Here is a 9,473-nt window from a genome sequence, read left to right on the forward strand (position 1 = left end):
TATACTTCACAACCAACAGCGTGTTTAAATCAAAACTGATTAGTCATTCCTCAGCTTGCGCTGCTTTTATACTCTCTGTTTCACCTTCTAGAATTGTTGTATCTTCTGCTTGGTAATTTTAGTTATATGCGTGTGTATGCATGAATAAGAACTTCGGCTGATGACTATATGTGTGTGTGTGAGATATCTCTCCACTTCGAGCTTCTGGTTATGTGTGTAAATTATGATTAAATTGATGTGTTCATGTATACAAGAGTGGCAGCTTGTTTTTGTTTTTGTGCCTTTATTTACTAACAGCTTAGTGATGCTAAAATTCGCCACACTGCCCTCCACCTAAGTCGAATCGTACCGATCGGACAAATTTTCTGATCTACACGCTGCCAGCTTTTCCAAATGAACCACTTTCATTTTGGTTCGTGGTTTACCAATGGTTTGTATGCGGTAAACTACATCGTTGATCCGTTTTACAATTTGTATGGGCCTCCCAATTATACTGCAATTTCGGGGACAAACCTTTTTTCCGTTGTGGGTTGTATAACAGCACAAAATCTCCTTCCTGAAAACTTTCCGAATTAATTGCTTTATCGTATCTGGCTTTCATCTTGTCACTCATAATCTTTGTTCGTTGCCTTACAAGATCATGTATTTCCCTCATCTCTTCCTCCAAGACACCAGTGGATTTCTTGGCATTTCCTTCCGCATCGGCATTTATCCCAAACTTCAAATCAGCTGGCAGTCGAAGGTCATTGCCAAAAATTACCTTTGCGGGGGTTTGGCCGATTGTCTCATGCACTGCCGATCGGTAAGTCATCAATAATAATGATATGTGTGTATCCCACTCTTTATGGAACTTGTCCACTACTTTCCTTAAAAGTGCTCCTACAAGGTTCTATTGAAACTTTCCACCATACCATCGGACTGAGGATGCAATGCAGTTGTTCGTGTTTTTCGAATGCCCAATGTCTTACACATTTCTTGGAACACAGCTGATTCGAAATTCCTGCCTTTGTCAGGATGTAACTCCATTGGTACACCATACTTTGTAACCCAATTGTTTATAAACACTTCTGCTACTGTTTTCGACACTATTTCGGGAACAATTCGGAATAATTTCAGGACCCCTTCGAGACTATTTCCGAACTATTTGGAACGGATCACATTGGGATTGTTTTTGGAATAATTTCGGGAAAACTTCAGAATAATTTCTGGACAGCTTATGCATCCTTTCGGGTGCTATTCGGCACAATTCTTGGAATCATTTTAAGACTACTTAATTATTTATTAGTAGAAAATTTAAGAATTTCATTGAAATTTTTGTCGTAAAAATTAAAAAAAAATCAAATTGTGTGTCCGGAAACGTAGCTGGGTATGGAATTTCTTTTCTAGCTACGAAAATGCAACGACGCAAGTGCAAGATGTGTGAGCTGCAGATAGCTTACACTCAGAGAAAAAATCGTTCTAAAACGATCGAAACAAGTTCAAATTTAAGAACATTCGTTGACAAAAGTCTGTTAAGTACGTTTTTTCTTAACTCGTGGCCGATTTTCTTGTTTTAAGAACCGTTTTTCCAAGCACACCGTTCGTATTTTATGACCAGTTTGGTATTGATGTGTGAACCTTCTGTGCTCATTTCAAGCACTACTTGGGCTTGATTTAAGATTTTGCGTTGTCACGTTACGAGAACAATTTGTGGTCGATTTAACATTTTTCGGTCTCAATTCAAGAACGGTTTGTTCTTGATCTTTAGGGGGAGTGGGAAGGTACCATTTTATTTATTTATTTTATTATTAGTAAATAATTTGTTTTTCATTAATAAAAAAATATTAATAACAAAAAAACTATTATTAAAATCCAAAAAGGTTTGAAAAAACGCATAATATGCATTTTTTCATATATTTCTCTTATCGAGAAATTTTTCTTATTTGATGATGCAATCTGAATATATATTTAAAACATTTTATAACAAGTTTGAGAATTACCTGTGCATATGTGAATGCAGTTGAACGAAAAATAAGAGTTAAAAAATGGAAAATAAAAAAATTGTTTTAAAAAACTTCAGAGCTTGCCGGTGATCGAACTCGCGCCACACGATCGCAACCGCAACATCATAGCCGCTGGGCCACTACAACTGCTTGATAACTTGCGCCAAATATTGTATTTAACATTTTAGTACACGCGAATAATACCGTTCTCATTAATAGAACATTTGTTCATATTTTAAGACCAGCCGTTCTCTTTTCAAGAAAATGGTTGTCAGTTCAAGAACAAGGTTATTGTTTTGAGGACAGGTCGTTCATTTTTCAAGAACAAAAAGGTAAGAACATGAAAAGCTTGAAGTGAGTCCGGTGGTGCTGGATTTTAGAACGCCGTTTTTCTCTGAGTGTACAAAAACTCCATGATGTCTTTACAAATCGCGCAACTCATTAAAAATTACAAAAAAAAAACTATCTATTCGAATAGTCAAATCTATCACCTATCGAATGCAAACGACTAGTCGATTATTCGGTTATCAAGAACTCTCGTTAGTATCTATAATCCTATTTCAGTTCGAGGTATTTACTTTATGTCATCCGTGTTTAATATTCCAAATATTTTTTACCAATAGCAAACGACATAAATCCTTGAAAAAGCTTTAACATAAAATTTACGCAGGGAAAACTTTTATTGCCGCATGGACAAAAGCGTCAATTCAAATTTGTTTCTAATGCACATGTGCGTTATGGGTTTTAAAATAAATGTAAATATTTGCAAAAGTCCCAGTACATACATATGTATATATTAGGGCGGGTCAAATTGTATGGGAAAAAAAAACTTCAGGTGCACATCCAGTTTCTGAATCTATGGGTCATACTGAGTAATATTGTCCATGGGACCATAGGTCTGAAATGAATTTCGAGCCTCCCTAGTTTTGTTAGAAAATTTTATATCCCAGTCCGAATCCTAATTTGACATTTATTTTCATGTATTTTATTTGTGAGAGCCGCAATTCGGATTAGAATATAAAATTTTCTAACAAAATTAGGGAGGCTCGAAATTCATTTCAGACCTATGGTCCAATGGACAATATTACTCAGTATGACCAGAGAATTTAAACACAATGAGAAGGCGTTTTTTTGGCATCCACTGCTTACGATCCATTTGCATGTGACACGTCTTGCACTTCACTACTATTCCCCAAATTCATGTTAACTTAACAGGGTGCAAGACGTAACAGAAAATTCTCTTAACGGTTTTCTCTGTTTGTCTGTTACCAAAAAATTCTCTGATCAGAGCAAATATATTGGAAATTTTAATTCTCTGATTTTTTGTAAATAAATTATGATGATTCATTGTAAATTGACTTGCCCCATTAAGTAAGGTCTTAGGAGGCAATTATTTAATAGGGTGTTTGGTGCAGGTGTAAAGCACTTGTATCAATTTCAATCAAAAATCAATAAAAGTTTCTTTTTATAAGGTACAGAAGAAGGCAGAAAATTTGAAAAAGAGCCCGATTCACCAGGCCATCATAAAAAATGTGTAGGGTTACTGGATAATATAAATTGAATTTGACATCTCTAATGAATGCTGCTAAGTAAAAAGTACTAGGGCTATCTCCTTTGTACAACATATAAATATGTTTCCAAGTCAGAAATTAACGTTAGTTATATATATCTTCCACGCATTCACTCACCATCACTTGATTGAAACTCATGCATTTCGCATCTCTAATGAATGCTGCGAAGTAAAAAGTACTATACGAATCATAGAGGATAATAGGGTTATCTCCTTTGTACAACATATAAATATGTTTCCATGTTAGAAATTATATATATGTTCCACGCATTCACTCACCACTCACCACTCACTAGATTGAAACTCATGCTTATAACTGCCTGTTAGGCTATTAAACTTCACAAGCTATTGTGGAACAGCTGTGTAGGCAACTACATTGTTGTACGATTTCGTGGGTTCGAAGCCCGCTCCAGTTAAAATCCTTAAAATCCAAAATAGCAAAATTTTGCCGATAAGCGCGTTTTCTTACAATGCAATATCAAAGCAAAATTTTTTGCAAGAATATATAAAAATGTGCTTAAACCATTTGACAAAATTAAAAGCTAACCAAATTCAAACAATTGTTGAATTACTTTCAATTGTTAGAAATTGTTCTCGAAGCTAAAAAGGGCATTTCAAGACCATTGAAAGCTGGCATGGTAATAGGCGACCATACAAAATAGCAAATGTCGCTAAAAATATGCAAACATTTCTCCTAACTTCCATACCCGCCTTCGCTTCATCCTCAAGCACAAAAGTCAAACCAGAGACAAAATCTTAAATTTAGATTTTGTGTCGATTATTTTTACCAACACATTCAAACATTTCGTCCGGCCTCGTACATATAGGCCAAAACTAACACAACCTTAGATTTTGGCGAGGAAATCTTACATTCCCGCCTACGTCTCAACAACAAAATCACAAACATAAGAGGAAGAACAAAAAATCGAAGTCAGACAAAATTTTTATTTCTACTTGATTCCGCTTACTAACACATTCAAAGTTTCTGTCTGGCCTCGTACATATAGCCCAAAACTACTACACCTAAGAGAAAAACTTCCTTTCCCGCCTACTACACATTGTCCAAAAGCAAACTTATAGAATTAATTTTTTCAAAGACATTGTAAAAATCCATCTTGCCTTGTCTTCAAAGTGTAAGAAGAAGAATCATTGGGCAAGAAACATTTTTATATTATCAGGCGCTCATAAAAATTGGCGCGTGTGTGAAATGTATGAAAATAGTTTTTTGGCTTTCGTACGCACATATGCTATTCCTTTTACGCATGAGGCTATACCATACAAAACTTCATATTTCCATTTCTGTTCTGATATTTCGAAGTTTTGAATGAGAAGAAAAAAATCTTCTTTTTCTTCGCCGCCTTCACCTGACCCACAAACAAAATAGCAAAAGCGAAATATTTTTGAGGTCGTTCGCACTTGCAAGCGCAAAGTATAGAGTTGGGTCGTTTCGTTCTGAACTTGTTCAATTGACCGGGTCTCTCAACTGAACAAGTGAACTAGATCTTCGATTTCGGTTCTATTTGTTCTTTTAGTTCGTTTTACCTAATGTTATTCTTTCTCTCTTCTCGTTCACGAACATTGTAAATTCATACATACATACGTAGAAATTCACAGTGAGCACGAATGTCGATGATGCCACTTATGCGATATGTGTGTATATATTTATGAAAAACATCTTTTGTAAGAAACTAATTATTATATTTATTAAACTTGAAAAGTTCATATTTACAATTTGTGCCTGTACTCTTTCAACTTCCTCGATCTTCCGAAATTTGTAACTTTTTTTGAAGTTAATTATATATATCTATATATATTAACTTACTTATTCATAACACATTTAAATATACCTACACAAAGCATTGCTGCATACACTTGCTTGAAAAAAAAGGAAAAGATGAACAAAAAGAACGAAAGAACCGAATCTCTGAAATGAACGGAAAAGCGCAACTCTAGCAATGTATTTGTAATTATACATGGTCAGTTGATCAGGTCAGAATAAGGTAATCAAAAATTTGAAACGCAAAATAGTCAAAAACGGAAAAAATTGCCAAAAATCGGCGGAATTTTCTATGAACTTAACATTTGCACTTTGTTAGGGTAGAATTAAAAGGGCTATACAACTGTATACTTGAAATATTATTTCAAATTACAGAAAAAAATCCACACTTAATAAATATAATTAAATAAGCAAAATGACATAGACTTTTCGGCGTTTGCTTATCGAAAATTCATAATTCGATATGTTAACGGGATTTTCCATCAATAAAAAAAAAGAAAGAAAACAAGCTTTATTAAGGTTCGAACCTGAAACACCTGCAGCCTTAAACGAGTGCCTAACAGGTGCGCCAAACCTACTATGACTTTCATGCTGTCTTATCTGCTACTTTGATCGTATATACGAATTTGCGCGCCATAAGGCTATTTTCAACCCTCCATTTACCATTGAAATTAAGCCTAGGTTCGCATACGGTCGGATAACGCTACTAACTTCACCGGCGCTAATAAAGAAATGCAGCGGCAACGTTCGGACTTCGCGAATGGGAGGATAGCCGACGCACTAGCAACTGAGGGCATCGAGTGGGTGTTTAATTGCCCGTTGAATCCGCATGTAGGTGGATGCTGGGAGCGACTTGTGCGCAGCGTCAAGCAGGCCATAGGGCATGCCCTACACAATGAGAGTCTACCCGAGCAAAGTTTATACAGTCTTATGTGCGAAGCGGAAAACCTTGTGAATAGCCGACCGTTAACGCACATTCCATTAGAAACACCCACCGACGAACCTTTAACACCTAACCATTTTCTTATAGGTACTGCCAACTCAGAACAGACCCCTCATCCGCGAGAAGAAGATCACACGGTGTCTAGGAAGCAATGGAGGAAGGTGCAACAAGCACAGCATCGCTTCTGGAAAAGATGGGTTCAGGAATATCTGCCAGATCTGTGTCGACGCACTAAGTGGTACCAACCGGTCGAGCCATTGCGACCAGGAGATTTGGTCCTGTTGTGCGACAGTAATATACATCGCTGCAAGTGGCCGTTGGGAAGAATAGTTCGCGTGTTCCCAGGGAAGGACAACCAAGTCCGAGCAGCGGAGGTGCAGACCACAGTTGGGTTATTCCGGCGACCAGCGTGCGTATTGGCTCGGCTAGAGGTTGGTGAATCTGACCAGATTCACGGTGGTCGGGATGTTGGCGAGAATCGTTAAAGTAGTTTAGTCGTTACTTATGTTTGCATTATTCTGTTCTTTATGTTAGTATTACCTGTTTTCATATTTGTATTACCCTGTTCTCTACACTTTGTACTAATGGAAACAAACTTATAAATTTGGCCCATCTGGTAACTCCCTTCGCCTTTGTCAAAGTTTTGCATTTTCATTGCAACCGATTAAAACGAATTTGAGCGGCGAGCTAGACGGGAGGCGAAAAACCAAAACGTAAGTTTATTTTCAGTACTTGTATTTTATACATATGTTGTAACATTATAATTATTTAGGAAATAAAACAGAGCATATTCAGAGCATATTAGCTTAATAATACAAGTTCAAAAGCCTGTTAATTTCAAGCCTACCCCGGCCGCAACAAGGACTATGGGATAAATACAACAGCTAGATAATATGATATTTATGCCATAACGCTAACGCATAGATTTATGACATTCGTTGCTGTATAAATCATGTTATATATGGCACATGAATAGCATATTGAAAAGAGAAAAATATATGAAAGCTTAATAGCAGAATTTAGTGAACATAAAAGAGAAGGCTGCTCACATGTATAGATAAATATACGTGAGGATTTGTCACTCTGTCTTAACAAACTGATGTAAACTTTTTGAATTTCTCACGCATAGTTTTTGTAGCACAATGGATAATTTAATTCATTAGGTGGACTCATGTAACCGTATAAATGCCTTATAAAGTGTGTAAACGTATAAATTTATCTAGTGCGTAAACGAGCTGTCAAATTTTGTATGAAAAATCATTTACACAATTTGTATAAATTTACGCGCACATTTCATTGTGTAAACGCGATAAACTCAAAGGAATGCAACCTTGCAGACATTACAGCCAACATTTTCATCAGAAATCTCCAACATCAGCAAGTAATGGCGTTTTAGTTTTGATTTTTCACTTAATCTTGGTATTTTTTAATTTGTATAACAATCAAAAAAATTTTGTTTGGCAATAATACAGCTGATAAACAATCAAGTTTATCAAGAGTATTACTAGGTGCGTTCATATAACCGCGTGTGTAAATGGATATAATTTTACACCTTATAACTTTATATGCTTTCATGAGTCCCCCTATTATATAACAAGTAGCGTTCTAACTGGGTGTAGACATAATGATTGAATTATTGATGTGAATTCACGTCACATTACTGACCCGTCAGGATAATTTCGGGACTTTTCCGGAACTATTTTGGGATGCTTTTGGGGCCCTTTCGGCATAATTTCTGGATAGTTTTTTCCCGTAGTAGTTATGTAATTATGTGGATCAACTACATGCAATGTCAGTAATTTACGTGCCAAATTTAAATAACGTGGCTTCTTTAGATACTCAAATATTTCATGTTCTGTGCGGAAATTTCTACATACAGAAAGGGGCGTGGCTACTGACCGATTACGACCATTTCTTTTTTTGGAAAGCTTTCCTATCATAGCAGAATGCGGTTTACCAATTTTCACTCTAATAGTTGTATTGGAACGAAATTTATTGTGCAAAAATCCACTGCGAGTTCACCATTTATACTAAGAGATTTTCGATCTAGTTTGTTTATGATAAATTTCTAGTATTATTAACAGAAATTTTCAAAAATCTTATTTTTAAAAGTCCGAGTTTAACTAGTTCTATCGGATAAAAATACAGATTTTACTTTTATATGTGGACTTTTATGGAAAAAGTTTGACATGATATTGCTATAGAGATACCTGGGAACTCAAACTTTTCACCTAGGACAATTTTTTGACCAGGACTTTTTCGACTCCGAAAAAAAAAATAATTATTATTTTCCGTCCCTGCATTAAAGAAAGATATTACTTAATTGCGCCACTTATAAATATGAACAAGTAAGGAAGGCTAAGTTCGGGTGTAACCGAACATTACATACTCAGCTGAGAGCTTTGGAGACAAAATAAGGGAAAACACCATGTATGTATATGACATGGGTATCAAATGGAAGGTATTAAAGAGTATTTTAGAAGGGAGTGGGTCATAGTTCTATAGCTGGACGCCTTTTGGAGATATCGCCATAAAGATGGACTAGGGGTGACTCTAGAATGTGTTTGTACGGTATGGGTATCAAATTAAAGGTATTAATGAGGATTTTAAAAGGGAGTGGCCCTTAGTTGTATATGTGAAGGCGTTTTCGAGATATCGACCAAAATGTGGACCAGGGTGACCCAGAACATCATCTGTCGGGTGCGGCTAATTTATTTATATATGAATTACCACGAAAAGTATTCCTGCCATGATTCCAAGGTCTTTTGATTTCACCCTGCAGAACTTTTTCATTTGCTTCTACTTAATATGGTAGGTGTCACACACATTTTACAAAGTTTTTTCCAAAGTTATATTTTGCGTCAAAAAACCAATCCAATCGCCATTTTTCTTCCCTTTTTTCGTATTTGGTATAGAATTATGGCATTTTTTTTCATTTTTCGAAATTTTCGATATCGAAAAAGTGGGCGTGGTCATAGTCGGATTCGCCCATTTTTAATACCAAGATAAAGTGAGTTCAGATAAGTACGTGAACTAAGTTTAGTAAAGATATATCGATTTTTGCTCAAGTTATCGTGTTAACGGCCAAGAGGAAGGACAGGCGGTCGACTGTGTACAAAAACTGGGCGTGGCTTCAACCGATTTCGCCTATTTTCACAGCAAATAGTTACCGGCATGGAAGCTATGCGCTTACCAAATTTC

The sequence above is a fragment of the Eurosta solidaginis genome, chromosome 3 (assembly GCF_040869045.1).
Source record: "Eurosta solidaginis isolate ZX-2024a chromosome 3, ASM4086904v1, whole genome shotgun sequence".
NCBI lineage: Eukaryota > Metazoa > Arthropoda > Insecta > Diptera > Tephritidae > Eurosta > Eurosta solidaginis.